The sequence below is a fragment of the Monodelphis domestica genome, chromosome 1, assembly GCF_027887165.1.
Source record: "Monodelphis domestica isolate mMonDom1 chromosome 1, mMonDom1.pri, whole genome shotgun sequence".
In the NCBI taxonomy this organism is placed as follows: domain Eukaryota; kingdom Metazoa; phylum Chordata; class Mammalia; order Didelphimorphia; family Didelphidae; genus Monodelphis; species Monodelphis domestica.
Genome location: NC_077227.1, coordinates 378,425,182 through 378,442,229, shown reverse-complemented (window position 1 = coordinate 378,442,229; position 17,048 = coordinate 378,425,182). Strand labels below are relative to the sequence as shown.

The window sequence follows — 17,048 nt, the reverse complement described above, 5'->3', positions numbered from 1 at the left end:
TTAGCTGTTGTGATACTGGGCAAGTCTCCTAACTCCAGTTGTTAGACCTTACTCCCCTTCTGTCTTGGAACCAATATTTAGTATAAAGTCTAAGACAGAAGATGAGTTAAAAAAAAAAAAAGAATAGAGAAGGATTTTGGGGAAAAGATAATGGACTCAGTTTTGGATGTCATGAATTTAAGCCCCACCTATTATCCTTGATTCTGTCCTTTGGGACTAAATAGAACCAATCCAATTCTTTTTCCTAGAGTTAGCCCTACGGATACTTGAAGAAATCTTTTTTATGTACCAGCTAAGTCATCTTTCTTCCTGTCTAAACAGACAATTCCTTCATCTGATTTTTCATGTAATGGTCTTAAGTTCTGACACCATTATGGTCCTCTGGACACTTTTCATCTTACCAAAATGCCCTTCCTGAAATGGAATTAAGCACAATCCTCCAGTTGGGGTCTGACCAGAGCAGAAAACAAACAAATAATGTAAAGGTAACTAAGGTAGAATACGAGATCTTTTTAAATATTAAAGCAAGTGCTGAATGGTGAAGTACTTCAGGCTCTGGTGAACTCAAAGCCAGCTTCATGCTTCTCTGAGTTCTTTCTTTTTTTTTTAATGCTTTCTTGGTAACTTAAGTAACTATGTAAAACTTAGTTGTCTATTTAAAACATGTCCAAGTAGCTAATTTTAATGGCTGTTGTACTGTGAACTAGTGACCACTTTCCACTCCCTTTCCTCCCTACCCCTGGGAGAACAGGCAGTTTCTTTGTAACATTAAGCATTTCTTTCAGAATTCTCTTCATCCCTTCCCCCCAACCAAGGATTGATTTTGGTTGCAAACTCAGAATTCATATAATGCTTGCTTTAATGTAATTACATTCTTTTAATTTTGAAATTATTTTTCTTGGATTGTTTTTTTTCTTTCTACTTTTTGACAGTGCCAGTCCTGGGGAATTATGGGTGGGTTTTCTGAAGGATGGAACTTAACATATACATGAAAAGAAAAATTTGGAAAAAAGTATGAAGGAGATTTTGAATTTATTAACCCAGCACCATGGACATTGCCCTTTCTGACTTTTGTGACCAGCCTTCCCTTCCCCTCCTCTCCCCTCCAAATTTTGCAAATCAATCTGTATACTCTACTGGTCCTAATCTTTGATATTACTTAGAGAATAACTCAGGTCAGAGCCTGATTCTTTAATGAAAAAAGTTAAGGAAAGCAGTTAATAGGTCCCCCCTCCTCCATCCCTTCTTTCCTCACTGCTAGATAGGTTTTAGATAGATCCCAGCTCGACCCAGAACTTGATCATTTCTGTAATGGGTAAAACCAAGGGCAAGAGAAATTGTATTTCTCCCTTTTTGATATAATTACTAAAGCACTTCTACATCCTAGGTAGTTTTTAATCCACCGTCAGAAAATGAATAGATTATTCTTGTGGTAAATAAATTTAGTTCATGAGAAAAATATATTTTTTTAAACTTTACCTTCTGTCTTAGTATCAGTTCTAAGACAGAAAAATGACAAGGGCCTGGCACTTGAGGTGAAGTGGCTTGCCCAGGGTCACACAGCATAAGAAGTATCTGAGGCCAGATTTGAATCAAAGTCCTTTTGGCTCCAGGTCTGGAGTAATATCTACTGTGCTACCCTAGTCACCCCTAAAATATGTTTTAGGCCCTTCTCCTCCTAGTAAGTACTTTGGGCAGGGCACGATCAAGAACACACCCCTTGTTACTATAGATTTCAATTACCATGTTGAGATGCTGAATCAAATCATAGGACCATACACAGATCTAGAGTTGACAGGGACATTGGAAGTCATCTAATTCATGCTCCTTACTATACAGAGGAAGAATTGAATGACCTTAGAGGTCAGATGACTTTCTCAAGGTCTCATAAATAGTAAACTTCAGAGGTGAGATTTGAACCTAGGTCCTTTGATTCTAGGACCTTTCCATTTCCCCCCCAATGAATCCCCTATTCAGTATAAGTAGCCCCTGCTGAAGTAAATAAACCATAAGGCGAGAATAAAAATAACTTTAAAATTTGCTGTTTACTAGGTTAATAACTATAAAAGAGCTATGGAGCTGAATACTCAGTTCTTGGCTTTTAAAAAAAAATCTTTTCTGCAAACAGAAATTTAATCCTTCTCCCTTCTGGTTGTTTAAAATGAACATCTATCGCTTACCTTATGAATGAGTTTCTTGTAGTCTTAACATGTACACTTTTACTTCTAACAAACCTTCTATATCTTGTGAATTTTTGTGAATCCTTTACAATCTATCATAAATGTATTTCTGGTGCATAATCGTTTCTTTCTTGTATCTATAGTACCACTTTTGAAGAGAACAAATACTTTTCATTTGTTTCTGTTTGTCAAACTTAGTTTGAGTATAATCAAGCAGCCTTAGAACAAGATTCAAAATCCTTTGGTATGAAAGAATGTGATATAGACGCCTTGAAACAGTCTGCATTTCTGGAAAATTAAAGTCAAAATGTATATATTGAGTTCTATTTTCTCACTGACTTTTCATCAGAATTCCAGAGATACATTCCTATAGGAAAATAATTATTTAGTTGTTCAGTTTGTCTGACTCTTCATCACCCTGCAGTCATACTGTTCATGAGGTTTTCTTGGCAAGGATACTAGAATGGTTTACCATTTCTTTCACTGGTGGAGTAAGGCAAACAGAGGTTAAGTGACTTCTTGAGGATCTTACACCTAGAGTAAGTATCTGAGGTCTGATTTGAACTCAGATCTTCTTTGAACTTCTTTGATGATTCCAGGATCAGCATTCTATCCAGTAAACCACCTAGCTGTCTCCTAGGAAAAGAGTATCATTGGATAATCAATATGACATGAGATAAACATGGCATATGGGATTGTGGGATTTAGATTTGCAAAAGATTTTGATGATTTATTTCATGTCTTAAATTACAGAGGAGTAAATTGAGGCCCAGAGAGTGGGGAATATTTTGGTCATAGTTGTACTAAATAATAAAGTAACAGGTACTGAGTTTAAACCCAAGCTCTCTGATTCCAAATTTGATGCTTTCCCTCATTTACCACTGTTTGAATATTAGCATTCATTTCAAGGAGCAATCTGCCTTTATATATGTAATCTTCATGTATTTAATTTGCTTCTTGAGCCCTGGCAAAATTTTGGCTCCTTATTACGTCTATGACTTTGGGCAAGCCACTTGGAGCAGCTAGATGGAGCAAGTAGGTAGAGCTTTGGGCTTCAAGTTAGGAAGGTCCAAGTTCAAATCTGGCTTCAGATAATGACTAGCCATGTAACTCTGGGCGAGTCCCTTATGTCCATCTGCCCCAGCTTCTTCATCTGTAATGGAAACATTCTCCCAGTTGTTGGGAGGCACAAATGAGAGAATATTTACAAAGCACTTAGCACAACGCCAGGCACATAGTGCTTGAATAAATTCTTGTTCCCTTCTCTTCTCCTTCCCTCGGTTACCCCTCTGGAAAATGTGGAGTTTGGATTAGATCACCTGGAGGAAGTGTGATTCAGCTTCCAAATCCTAAGGACAAAGTACATTCAGGGGATCTTGGGGACTCAGTAGTCAAGTGTGCCTGTATTAAGACATTCCTCACAGTTAAGTCCTATTTCATTGGGAGTTTTCACTTGACTCCTTGGTACTTGAATGTGTATTTAGCCATGCTGCCAATGTCATTACTCCAGATACTTAGCAGAGTGCCAAGAGCCATATGGAGATCATGTTTCCAACTGCTTACTTCCACAGTTTGCCTGCAGTGTGCTTAAAGGGGCACTATCAGATAAAGAAAGCAATAGGTAAATAGGGCCAAAGTGAAGGTTCCCCATACTGATGGAAGCCCAACCCAGTAGCTTCCCCCTTCACTGCCTCCCACCCCCCTGTCCCTTTGACTTTTGAATTCAAATGGTTGCATAGATCTCTGCCTAGTTTTCTTGAGAAGCTATCATCCTGTACTTTTTAAAGGAACATACCTACAGCTTGGTAAGTTTTTTGCTGCCCCTTTCTTTGTTATTGCTGTATCCTCCCAAGACAGGCTTTTTTCCTGCATGGGACACCAACTATACCTTGTGTATCTGGTCGAAAACCCCCAAGCAATAAACACTTATCAGGCGCCTACTCTGTGCTAAGCCTTATAGAAAGGCAGTTGAAGAAATCTAGGTGGCTCAGTGCCTAGAGAGCCAGACCTGGAGAGGGGGAGGAGACTGTGAGTTCAAATTTGCCTTCAGACACTTCTAGCTATGTAACCCTGGGCAAGTCACTTAATCCCTATTACCTAGCCCTTTCTGCTCTCTTGCCTTGGAACTGAGACAGAAGGGTACTTTTTTTTTTTTAAAGGAAGGAAGAAAGGCAATTGGGAAGTGGGGAGGAGAGAAGCACTTTAATCATCTATCTACTTGGGACATCTTCCCCCTCTCTGTTGCACAGAATGAGCTGCATTTTCTCCCTTGGAATGAGGGATTACCAATAAGACTTTTGGAGCAAAGCCAGGAAACTTCAGAAGCAGGCATCTCACCCAGACGATGGGCAGGACTGTAGCCAGGAGTATGTGGGGGAGAGTATGTGAGGGCAAAGGAGAAGCCTAATCAGTTTCCACCCAGCTGGCCCCTGCTTAAAACAGCCCTACCATAAGACTTCAGTTTTGCCCCTCCTCTGTCCCTCCCACATGCCAGCTCCATTTCGCTCTCCTTCCCTGAATTCCAATCTCCTTTTCAATGCCTATTGCTTTAAAAACCAAACAAAAAAAAGGTTGCAGCTGTTCTGCCTGCAGAATTTCCTCCTCTCTTGAGGCTGGGGCCCTTCACTTCCTCAACTAAATAGGAATGCTCTTTTACCCCTCCCCAGCCTGACCCATCCCCAGTGATCCCTTCGCTTAGGCTGCTTGGAGTTCCTTTTGAGGGAGCCTTCATCACACTCTTCATTCTTGGGGATCCCTGACAACTATTCCTTCAGAATTTTTTGAACAGTCAGTGGTACTTCTGAGCACTGAAAGCCTGCATAAGTATTCATTTTGCCCCTTTCATTTTTCCCAACGACAGTGATGAACATAGGATCATAGGACATTTGATGACACAGAACATCAGTGGCTTCAAGACTGAAAGTAGTACTGTGGGTCACATTTTCATTTTGGATGAAAGCATTTTATTTTTCTTGGTTTGCTTGATTGGTGTATTTTTTTTAAGGGACTCAAGAAGGAAAGTCTGGGGCTTCATTTGCAGGGTGCCATGTAACAGGGCATTTTTGAATTCTATCTCTTTCTCTGTCTCTCTCTCATATATAAGGCCAGACTTGAACTCTGAACCTCTCTAGGCCTGACTCTTAATCCACTGAGCCACCTAGCTGCCTCTTACATATAATACTAAAGCTATAAAGGATATCCTTCATAAGTATAAAATAAATATTTGATTATTTCAGCAATTGAATATGTGTTCATTAAACTGGGGGGACATATTATCTCTGTGATGAGAGTGGCTCTGTGTTTGAGCAATTCAGTTTTTTCATTTATAAAATGAGGTGATTAGGCTAGCTCTTCAAGGGGTTTATGTAGTAATAATAACTATCCTGGATTTCTCTATCCTTTTGGTAGAATTCACACTGTACAGTAGGACTACAAGATTTGATTCTATACCATTGTAAATCAGTAGGTGTTTATTGAGATGGTGCAGACCTGAGTTCAAATCCTGTCCCAGTCACTTACTTGCTGTGTGACCCTATGCAAGTCACTAAAACAACCTCAGCCTATCTATAAAAATGAGGATAAAGATAGCACTTACGCCTCATAGGGTTATTGTGAGAATGAAATGAAACAAGAAATTTTTATTGAAAAACCTGTATGCTGCAAGATGCTAGGTTACGTTTGCACCGTATGTGCGACAAAGTACCAAAACATGATTTTTTTGTGGAATATTTTACAAATTATGCTTTTTCACCTATTCACATTGTTTGCCCTACATAGTTATTGCGAGGTTAGTATGGTTTGATTGTGCATGGTTCTTAACAAAATAAAATATCTCTTCACTGCCTACCATGTGTCATAACAGGGAGTATTTTAAATATTCCCATTTGTGTACAATGCATTCCTTTAGAATTAGTCTTTTCAGAATTAGACCTAATGTTCTCACTGTTGTTCTACCCTACCTGAAATAGTCTTTGTGAACATTTTTATTATGCTCCTTTGTTGGCTATAGCTTTTCCTATTTGAATTGAATACAGATTACCACTTTTTCTCTCTTTAAATAGTGTTATAGACACTATATTTTAAAAAATCTTACTTCATTATCTACTTCTCCCTCCCTTTCATTATAGTATGTGCTAATGCATTTTTCAGGAGCTATTTATGGCTTGAGTCATAGGAAACAGATAACATTTATGCTTTGTAGGCCCCCCCCCCCCATGACTGATCATTGACATTTAAATGCAATTCCCAAGCTTGATCTGACTTCACAATTTTTCCAGTTTGGACCATGGCAATTACTTTTTCTTAAATATTTTGTTTTATTCCAATTACATGTAAGCAATTTTTAACACTCATTTTTAAAATTTGTGATTCCCAAATAGTTACCCTCCCTTCTTTCCCCTCCCTGAGTCAGAACTAAATTTAATATAAATTATTCACATGCAGTCATGTAAAACATTTCCACATTAGCCATATTACAAAAGAAAACAGACCAAAAAACCCCCAAAGTTAAAATAAGCATGCTTTTATCTTCATGTCCTTTAGAATTGTCTTAGAAAGTCATTCAATGTTGATCATTATACAATATTATTATTTTGTACAATATTCTCCTGATTTTGCTTGATTCACTTTGTATCAGTTCATATAAGTCTTCCCAGGTTTTTCTGAAAACATCCTGCTCATCAAAGCACAGAGATATTAATTTCAATTATATATCATAACTTGTTCAGCACTCCTCAACTGGGGTGCATCCCCTCAATTTCCAATTCTTTGCCACCACAAAAAGAGCTGTTATAAATATTGTTGCACATAGAGGGACCAAGACAATTTTGAATCACCCTTACTCACTAAGTAAGGAAAACTTCAAAGGTTCATGTTTCTGAAAATTAATTAGCATTTTTCAGATTTGATCTGACATGTTGGTTTAGACTATGTTAAGATGCTTAATTTTAGAATCTTAAAAAAAATCCAAAGAGGCAGTCTGTTACAATAGTAAGAACAATGGATTTAGAATCATAGAACAGGGGTTTATATTATATGTATGACCTTGTGAAGTCACTTAATTTATCTGGACCTGTTTTATATTCCAAAAAATGAAGGGGCTGGATTAGATGGTCTCTGAAGTTGTTTCACAATCTAGATCATAACCTTTTTGAAAAAACAAACAAACAACCTTGCTATGACAATTTCTACATATAAGTTCCATAAAAATATGTGAAGAATAATACGAATGGGGAAGCTAATAAGCATTTATATAACACCTTCAGCGTGCCAGGTACTATGCTGAATATTTTGTTACAGTTATTTCATTTGATCCTCACAACAACCCTATGTGGTTGATGCTCTTCTTATCCCCATTTTACAGTTAAGGAAACTGAGGAAAACCAACAATTGACTTGCCCTGAGTCACATAGCTAATAATTTTTTGAAGCTAGATTTTAACTCAAGTTTACCTGATTCCAGGTTCAGAGCCACCAGCTCTTTTTACTTTATAATATAGTGTTATTCATGGTTTTTTATTTGCTCTCAACCATTTCTTAATATCCACACCTGCTACATCACTGAAACCCCTCCTTATGTAACAAAGAAAAAGACTTATGGAAATCGAACAGATGATGTTGATTTGGCCCCCAGTCTGACCGCAGTATACCAGGCATGTTGTGAGAGGTCCTTCCCTCTTCCACAGAGAGGAGGGAAAATCTGTTTTCTCAAATCTGTTCTCCAGGATCATGATCATCTGTAGTAATTCCTCAGAATCAGCTGCCTTCCAGCAGCAACTTGATGGCAGTAATTCACATTATTGTATTTGTTGTGTGTTCTTTTTCTGCTGACTTCATTCTGTAAATCAGTTCATACTGTGTTTCTGAGGTTTTTCTGAATTCTTTCGGTTCATTTCTTATAGTGCAATTGTATTTCATTACATTTATGTAATATTGTATTCAGTTCTTCCTTAATAGGTTTTCTTTCCATTATTTTGTTTTTACCCAGCTTATTTTTTAATCAAAAGTTTTCTGTAGCTTCGAAAGTGAAGAGGCAGAAATCCCTGAAAATATTAATCACAACCACTATTCAGAGGTAGATTCATGGGATTGTAGGATGTGGAACTTGAGGACAGTTTAGGAGTCATTTAATTCAGCCATTTTTTAAGTTCTTTAGGGACTGTCAAGTACCTGTGAGACCCTCGTAGGAAATCTGCAAAGGTTAGAACTATTTTCATGATAATAGAGACTTTTTAGTTTCTAATTAGCCAAAAATATGGATATAACCAGGGTTATACTGGTACATTTTTAACTAGCTCTCCAAAAGTACAAGGAACAATTTTACATTTAATTTACTTCATTAACAATTTCTCCCAATCATTTTCTCACGTCTAGACAATCAACAAGACAATATTGAAGATTTCTCATGTTAAAGGTAAATGCTCTCCCTAAAATTTTAACACCTGGAGTACTTCTTACTTCAGGAGCAGCTAGGTGGCTCAGTGGATAGAGTGCCTCCTGGAATCAGGAGGTCCTGGGTTCAAAGTTGGCCTCAGATATCTCCTGGCTGTGTGATCCTGGCCAAGTCACTTAATCCCACTTGCCTAGCCCTTACTGCTCTTCTGCTTTGGAACTGATATATAGTATTGATTCTAAGACAGAAGATAAAGGTTTGAAAAAAAGGAGAGAGGTAGCTCCAGCACACTTAAACAAAGGATCTTTAGGGCATAATGGGGTTCTTCATTGATTAAGAGTGTAAAGGGGTCCAGAGGCCAAAAAGTTTGAGAATGACCCATCTAATTCAACTTCCTCATTTTACTGTTGTTGTAAATTGAAGCCTAGATAAGTAAATTGAGTTTCCTAGGATTACACAGCTAGGAAGTAGCAACAGAGTAAAATTTGAATCCAGATCCTTTGATCTCTTTGGGTGTAGGGATGGTTTCATTTTTTAATATTTGTATCCCAGCAGTGTCTGGCCACATAGTGTAGATGCTTAATAAAAGACTAATCAACAAATGTTTTGTGAATTAAGTTTGTTTTTAGCAAAAAAAGTAATGTTTTGGTTTTATATCAAAGGCTGCCTGCCCCAGTGGAGAGAGGAAATGAGTGGTACTCAGGAAAACCTGGGTTTATATCTTGCTTTTCTTTTTTCCTTCCTTCTCCCCCCAAATTGGGTTAAGTGATTTGCGCAGGGACATCTAGCTAATTGTGTCTTAGGTCAGATTTGAATTTAGATCTAGCACCCTAATCCATTGTTACCTAGCTTTCCTGGGATCCTGCTTCTTTTTGATATCTAGGAGTTCAAATTTAAATGTTTCATGAAAATAATTTCTTGTTATCAGAACAGGAGCTATTGTTACCCTTGGGGCAAGTCAATTAACTTCTCTTTGGGGGAAGGGGTTCCCTGGGTTTTCTCTGCTGAGTCTTAGGTGGATTGTTGGAAGGAATTTCCACATCCCACTTAGTCCCCTACACTTATGACCACAGCTCTTAGCAAAAGTGTATATTGCATAGTAAGAATTCATAAATGCATTTTTATTCATTTATATCCTTAACAATGTCATCTCTATGTGGCATACATAATAGGAAAGGACTAATCCTGAGATTAAGTTAAATTAATAAATTATAGCCTCTGCTAATTGGTACATCATTAACATTTCCTAAAATGTCCCTTACCCACCACCCTTTATAATAAAGAATAAAAAAAAGATAATCATCATCTTCTGTCTTAGTATCTATTCTAAGACAGAAGAGCAATGGGAATTAGGCAATTGAGGTCAATTGACTTGCCCAGTATCACACAGCTAGGAAGTATCTGAGATTAGATTTGAACTCAGGTCTCCCTGGACTCCAGGATAATCAAAGAATTTTTACAGAGAGAAAAAAATTTGAACAAAATTAAGATGTCACTCCAGGTAGACATTATATCCATAATCATAGTCCTTCCCTGACCTTGTCTCATGTCTCTAATTTGGGTCATATAGTGTCTTTTAATTTGTGGCTTTTGGGATGGAGCCTTTTTCCTGTGACCCTTCTACCAAGTTCACTTCCCCAACATCTTGCTAAACAAGTTGGGATTACTTTTGATATTTTCTACCTTTTAAATAAAATGAACTTCACAAATTGATATTCTCTGATTCAGAAATTGTGATCATTTGAACAAAGGTCTGACTGTCTCTGTTTTTTAAAGAAGTGTTCATAGGAGGATTTTAAAAAACTGATCAGGAAAATGACCTTTCAAAATACCCAAAAAGTTTCTAAAATATCCATTTTGGTGCAAAATAATTTTTACTTTCCCCAGAAGGAGTTACACCAGAGGACCTTTGCTAGAACTTTGCTAGTTTTAAGTTCAAGCCAGTTCCAGGGCTTAGCACAGTGCTTGGCACATAGTAGGTGCTTAATCAGTGTTGCTTGATTAATTGATTGAAGTCACCAAATGTTCTTGAGAAAATTAAAATCGCATCTCCTGTAATTTGCAAGGCACATTCAAAATGGTCTTTCACATGATTAATCTAAATGAGTTTGCTTTGTTATAGGGAGTGGTTTGGGGCGACGTTCTGTTGCCAAACTCTTTTCCCATCTGTAGCATATGATGTTGAATTAAATGGAATGAATTCAATAATTATAAAAGAGCTTTGCTGTAGTCTGATTCCTTCGATTAAACAAACTTATCTTAAAAGGATTCTGTATGTGGACTTCTACCAAGATATACTTTTGAACCTTAATCATCTTTCTGAAAATAATCTCTTCCTGGAATATTTTAAATTTTTGGTCATTGGGGTGAGGGGAAAATCCACTTTTGGATTGGTGTGTTCAGATGTTTGTGTTGTATGTTTCGCTGCTTTTTTTTGTTGTTGTTTTGTTTTAAAGCTTTAATTTGAGAGGTTGAATGAGTTTGTTGAAAAGCAGCTGAACATATTTTAGAAGGTGATTGGAGTTCTGTGATTAGTTATTTGGCATGTGAGGAATGAAGGGACTAGGAAATGAGGAGGTCATTACTGTTGTATCCCAAGGCAGCAGAAGTTGTTCTGTTCTGGGGCCTTGGTAATAGAATATTGGGAACAGATGTATCCAGAATTCTCCAGAACAGTGAACAAGGTGCTTTTGTGGCCTGCCTTACTGATACCTTCTCAGACCTGATGGTATTTGAATAGGGATTGCTATGTATTTTATGGTGCTACTGACACAAAATAAGCATGGATGGAAGGTGAGCATTAGCATTGCTTTCTTGCAGGGCTCTGTCTGCTGAGTAGCTCATAGGTCTTTGGGCTCAGTTGGACTTAGTTGCATTTTTCTAGCAAAATCTGAGTTTGTAGCTCCACCTATTTGCCTTCTACAGCGAAGGGAAGGAAGAAACTTTCCCTGCCCATCTGTCTCTGCTGAGGGGATGGGATTAAATTGCATATTGGTTGTAATATCTTGGTTAAATCACTTCTCTTTGGGCCTCAGTTTTGGTTAGATCTCTGTGTGATAACTTTTCATCTTTGTAAAAAGGCAAAACCACTGCTAAAGTGACCCAGACCATTTATTTCCCTAAGCATGGCCTTTTCTCCTGCAAGAGCTATAGAACTGAAATTCATTTTTCCCATTTTTAGTGATAGTTAAGGAAAGGGCAGAGAGGAGGCCTAGGTCTACAGGTTGGAGCATTATTTTTTTTTAAGCCAGTAACTTCTGACTTGGAATCAATACTAAGTATCACTTTCAAGGCAAAAGAGTGGTAAGGGCTAGGCAATTGGGGTTAAGTGATTTACTTGCCCAGAGTTTCACCACAGTTGGAAGTGTATGAGGTCAGATTTGAACCAATGTCCTCCAGTCTCCTAGCCTGGCTCTCAGTTATTTCAGCTGCCCCTGGGGCTGGAGCATTGTAATGACTACAGAAAATTAATCTAAAAACAGTGCTGTATTAAGGAAATGCAGATCAAGAGAATATACCAGTTTGGAGTGGAGAAAGATATTTGAATTGCTCAGACTTCAGAGGAAAAGAATTTTGAGGTTTATTCAGCATTTCCCAAAAGGTTATGTTTGTGGGCAGTTGGATAGATAAGAAGATCCATCATAAAAAAGTGTGTGGCCACAGTTCAAATTGTATTTCAGAGGGATGATGTGTTTGCATAGCTCATGTCTTTGAATTTTCAGGAGCTAAGTCTGGGGATCCAGGTTTTCTCTCTCACCCTTCTAGATTAATATAACAGACTTGTCCTAGAAGTTAAGCTTAAGGGGATTGTGAGATGCCATTTTCATGAGAGACTACTTCCATCACTGATATTGGCACACCTTTATGCAATGGATTTATTCCTGAATATTTTCATGTAAATCATATTTTGGTAAAAACGGATATTATTTTAAAAGCATCTGAGTAGCTTGCTCTTGGAGGCATGTGATGGGAGATTAGTGGTTTTATTTTTGTTTTTTGAAATAAGGTTTATTTGTATGTGGATATTCAGTACTGGAAAAAACTTGAATTTCCTCTCTGTTTGAGCTATAAGTAATTTTCAGCTCTTGTAGTAATATTTACTTCAGTTCTTAAGGTTATAGAATGTGGGAGAAAATTAGTATGCCCTATCAGCCAGACTGTAATAAAATACATTTCCAAAAAACTTGATGAGAGATTCTAAGTAAAGAATTGTTTTATTATTTTGTTTTCATAAATTTAGATTCCATATGTATATCAGTTTTGTTTGACACAAAGGTTAACCTGTATTTTTAACCTGCCCAATCTTGGAGAATAAAAATTCCTCTTTAGGCACAAATGCTGCCCAGAAGGAGCCAAACATCTTGGCCATCCTGCCATTTGGATATGAGTCAGGGCTGATACAGCCAGCACTGGCCAGTGGAGTTCTACTTTCCATGTCAGCAGAACTCCAGGATGGACTAATTTCAGTTGGGACTTATGAGCCGGAAATAAACTATTTTGCTCCATCTAGTTTCCTGCCACACTTCCCAGAATAGATATATCTTCTAATCTTACCCCTCCCCACCCCTGACATCACCTTGGGAGCCTTAAGGGAATTTTGGAACTGGATGGTTAGATTTACAAGGAAAGGGAGGAAATGGCAGGATGATGCTTTTTTTTCCCCCCCCTGGGATGTATCAACAGCTGCTAACACTGCTAATTGTCACTGTAATGCTTAACTGTGAATGTGAATTCCACTGGTAGAATGTAAACTTCTTGGGGGTGGGGCAGGGGAGAAATGGACCTTTTATTTGTTTATCCATCCCCACTTCCTCACATTTCTGAAATGCTTGTTGGATCCACATTTTGGCCCAACCCATTAGAGGAGTCTGTCTTATAGCAACTAGTAGTAAAAGAGAAGTTTTAAAGCCCTCCAAAACCAATTTAATGGGGTGGCAGGGGATCTGGTTTAAAATTGTCTGTTATTGACAAAAAGCTATTCTAATTCTAGATTTTGCTGTCTTAAATAGTAGATTTATTTTTGACACACTGGTACTTCTACTGACGAACAGCTCTGTGGTTCTAGAGACCTCCTGTCCTCTCCCCCTTAGTACATATCCCTGGAAGCAAAACTGTCCTAATGTAGTGATTGAGATGGATTGAGACTGCACTTTCCAAAGTTTGCTGATTGTTAACAAAGAGGAAGGATATGTGGTGACCAATAGTGAGATAATGATGTGGGAATCTGGGTATTTAAAAAATCCTGGTAAGAAATTGAGAACATGACCCAGTCTTGGCCATGATTATCTCTCAGATTTTATGTGCTGCTCAGTTTAGGTGACTCACTGCCTTCATGAGAAAATGTGAAGGGAGGCAGGCAGGAAACCTTGGTTCTATTTCTGCCCTTCTTACTAGCTGGCATTGAGACCCTGGGGACATCACTCATCTTTTTGAGCCTCAGTTAGAAAGAGGGAGTTGAACTAGGTGACACCCAAGTTTTCTTTTAGCTCTAACAATTTTTGATTTCTTTGGAAAAAGACAATGAAAATTAATTTATTTTGGGGAGGCAAGCAGAGTTAAGTGATTTGCCCAGGGTCTCACAGCTAGCAAGTGGCTGAAGCTAGATTTGAATTTAGGTCTTTCAGACTCCAATCTTGGCACTATCCACTTCATCACCTAGCTGTTCCTCACCAAACATTTATCAAACCTGATCTTTGTAGCTAGCTCTTTCCTAGGCCCTGGGGAAACAAAGATAAAAACAAAACAGCTCCTGCCTTCAAGGAGCTTATATTCTAGTGGTAGAGAAAGAAAATGAATATAAATAAGTAAATATTAAGTGTATATGTATGCATATCTATTTATCTAGTAATTTACAGGAAGAAGAGAACAGCCCTAGCATCAGGATAGCTCTCATGTTAGAGATGGCACCTGAGTCAAGACTTTTAACAGGTAGAAGATTGAGAGAGATAGGGAGAGTATGTGAATCGTTAAGGAGAATAATGGGCAGAAAGCCTGGTAAGGTAGACTAGAGCAAGATTGTGAAAGCCTTTAAATGCTAATTGTTGTTCAGTTGTTCAGTCATGTCTAACTCTTCATGACCCCCTGGACAAGATTTCTGGAGTAGTTTGCCATTTCCTTCTCCAATGTACCCTTTGCCAGGTAATCGGAGGTTAAGCGATTTGCAAGAGCTATTCTCTGGCCAGTTAGGAGCCACTGGAGGTTCATGAGCTTGTGTTCTAAGAATATAAATATCTGAAAGATAGGAGATGTGAGACATGGGAGTCAGTCAGAAGCTATTTCAGTAGTCCAGGCAAAAAAGTGAAGAGGGCCTAAATTAGACTGGTGACCGTTTGGGAAGTTAGGGTGGTAGACTCAAGTAGACCTGGCATGTAATTGGACATGGAGAGATCGGGGCAGTATAAGGAAGAGGGAAAAGACCTGTACAGTCCTTTGGGAATTACAAAAAAATGGAAGAGGGGAGATGAGCTTTGTTTGACATTTCAAGTTCAGATGCTTTACAGGCCATCCAGTTGGAAGAATCTAATAGGAGTTAGTTATGTAGGCCTGGGGCTCAGGAAAAACTAGGGTGGCTGGTCAGTTGCATAGAGAGATGATAGTCAAATCCACAGGAGTTAAATTGTTTACTGAGATCACGGAGGAGAAAAGGTCCAGGACGGTACCCTGGGATATGAACTAGCAAATGAGATTAAAAGAGGGTCCATAGCAAATAGAAAAGAACAAGGATAGAGCAGTTTGAGTAAAATATCAGAAGAAAGTATCTGAAAATTTTAACTAAAGCAAATTAAGAAACTAAGTAAAAAATTCTTTAAAGACATTAAAGAAAAAATAGCATCTTGCTAGTTTTAAAAAATGAGTCCCTTCATCCTGAAAGCATCAGAACAAAAAGCTGAAGCAAACCTTGTTGTATAACTCGAGTTGAAGTAGTGTATAGTCAACCTACTAGAAAACAAGGATTCCTGGATAAGATCTCTTCATGGTTGGCCTATGGTCTCCACTGGCTAAGGAGGGGATGGGGATAGCATTTTTAGCCCTTTTATATTAATAACGTGAAGATTTTGAAAATGGCTAGGAACTGGTAGATACCAAACTGCCCTAGATATTTTTTACTTTGGACTTTATGATATATTTTGCTTTAGACTCTCTTTGTAATTTTTGCTTCAATGATGCCAGTTTTGGTTAACTATATAGTAGATGTAGAGAATCATGTAAACATAGTTATTATGAGCTTACTGTGCTATTTAGAGTTCATTTCTTTGATTTTATTCTCTGGCCATTCTAATTGAACTTCTTGCTGCTTGTGATCAGAATCCAGTGAAAGATCTCCTGATCTTTTAGAAATGCTCCTAACTGAAAATGGGCATTGCTGCAAGTTAAATAGAAAAGATATTAAAAACATGTTTAGTGTGCCGCTATCTTTTTACCACCAGATTTGCTCCTTAAGCATGTCCCATGAAGTCTCCATGGCTAAAAGAATTTGAGCCTGAGGGGAGGAATATTTAAATTGTCTTAGAGTATAAGTTAAAAGATTAATATATATTCTGACTCAAATAAACAACTTGCCAGGAGTTATGTTTTTAAATATTAATTTTTTTTACTGTGGTTGTAACTGATTGAAGAAATTTAATATTCCTTATAACTTTAGCAGTATTATATTCTAGGTCAGAAACATTAAAAAATGGATTCAGTATAGCCAACAATATATGCTAAGTTTGGAATCCATAAAATCAGTCCCAGAAGCTTAAAACCTTCTATTGTGTTGACAATTAGATGAGATAATCCTTTACATTAATCATATCTGAGCTTTTAGCCATCATTTGCAAATGGCATTAATGTCCTTTCTGGCCCAACAGATCCAGGAAGGGGAAGCTCCCCTTAGGTGCAGGTAGCACAGTTATCCTTGTTGAAGGCTGCATTTTGTTGGTGGGGCATTTGGTATTTGTGAAAGGGTATCTTTCTATGGCATGGCTAATTGTTAGTTTCAACCTTTCCCTTTTCTTGGAATCTTAATGGAGAATTACTGTGGGGCAACCCTAATACTTAAAATAAATAATTAACCTTTACCTTCTTAGAACAGATTATAAGTATCTAAGGTTCCAAGTCAGAAGAGCAGTAAGGGCTAAAGGCATTTGAGGTTAAGTGACTTGCTTAGGTAGGAAGTGTCTCAGTATGGATTTGAATCCAGAACCTCTCTTCTCCAGGCCTGGCCAATACTTTTTTTAATATAATACTTCTCCCTGCTAATTGCTAGTGCCTTCCCTTCCCATTGTATTTGATATCCACTCAGTTATACATGTTTTCTCCCCAATAGAATGTGAGATTCTTGAAGGCAAAGGACTGTTTTATTTTTGTCTTTGTTGTTCCACCTTCTAGCATGGTGTGCAACACATAGCACTTACCCAATAAATGCTTGTGGATTGCTTATTGCTAACAAATCAGTGTCAGATCAGTTCTGCAGTTAAAAGTCCTGACCATGAAATG

The 17,048-nt window shown here is 37.8% G+C and overlaps 1 protein-coding gene across 5 annotated transcripts in view; it reads left to right on the top strand.

Annotated features, from left to right (window-relative positions):
- FBXW11 (F-box and WD repeat domain containing 11) overlaps positions 1-17,048 on the top strand; it is a 108,975-nt gene that overhangs the window by 17,052 nt on the left and 74,875 nt on the right. Inside the window, exon 1 of one of the 5 annotated variants that reach the window (XM_007474009.3) lies at positions 11,344-11,363. The exons of the other annotated variants lie outside the window; for them this stretch is intronic. The gene's annotated coding sequence lies outside the window, so the exon portion shown is untranslated. Of the gene's footprint in view, positions 1-11,343; positions 11,364-17,048 lie in introns of those variants that run through there. 5 annotated transcript variants of the gene reach the window in all.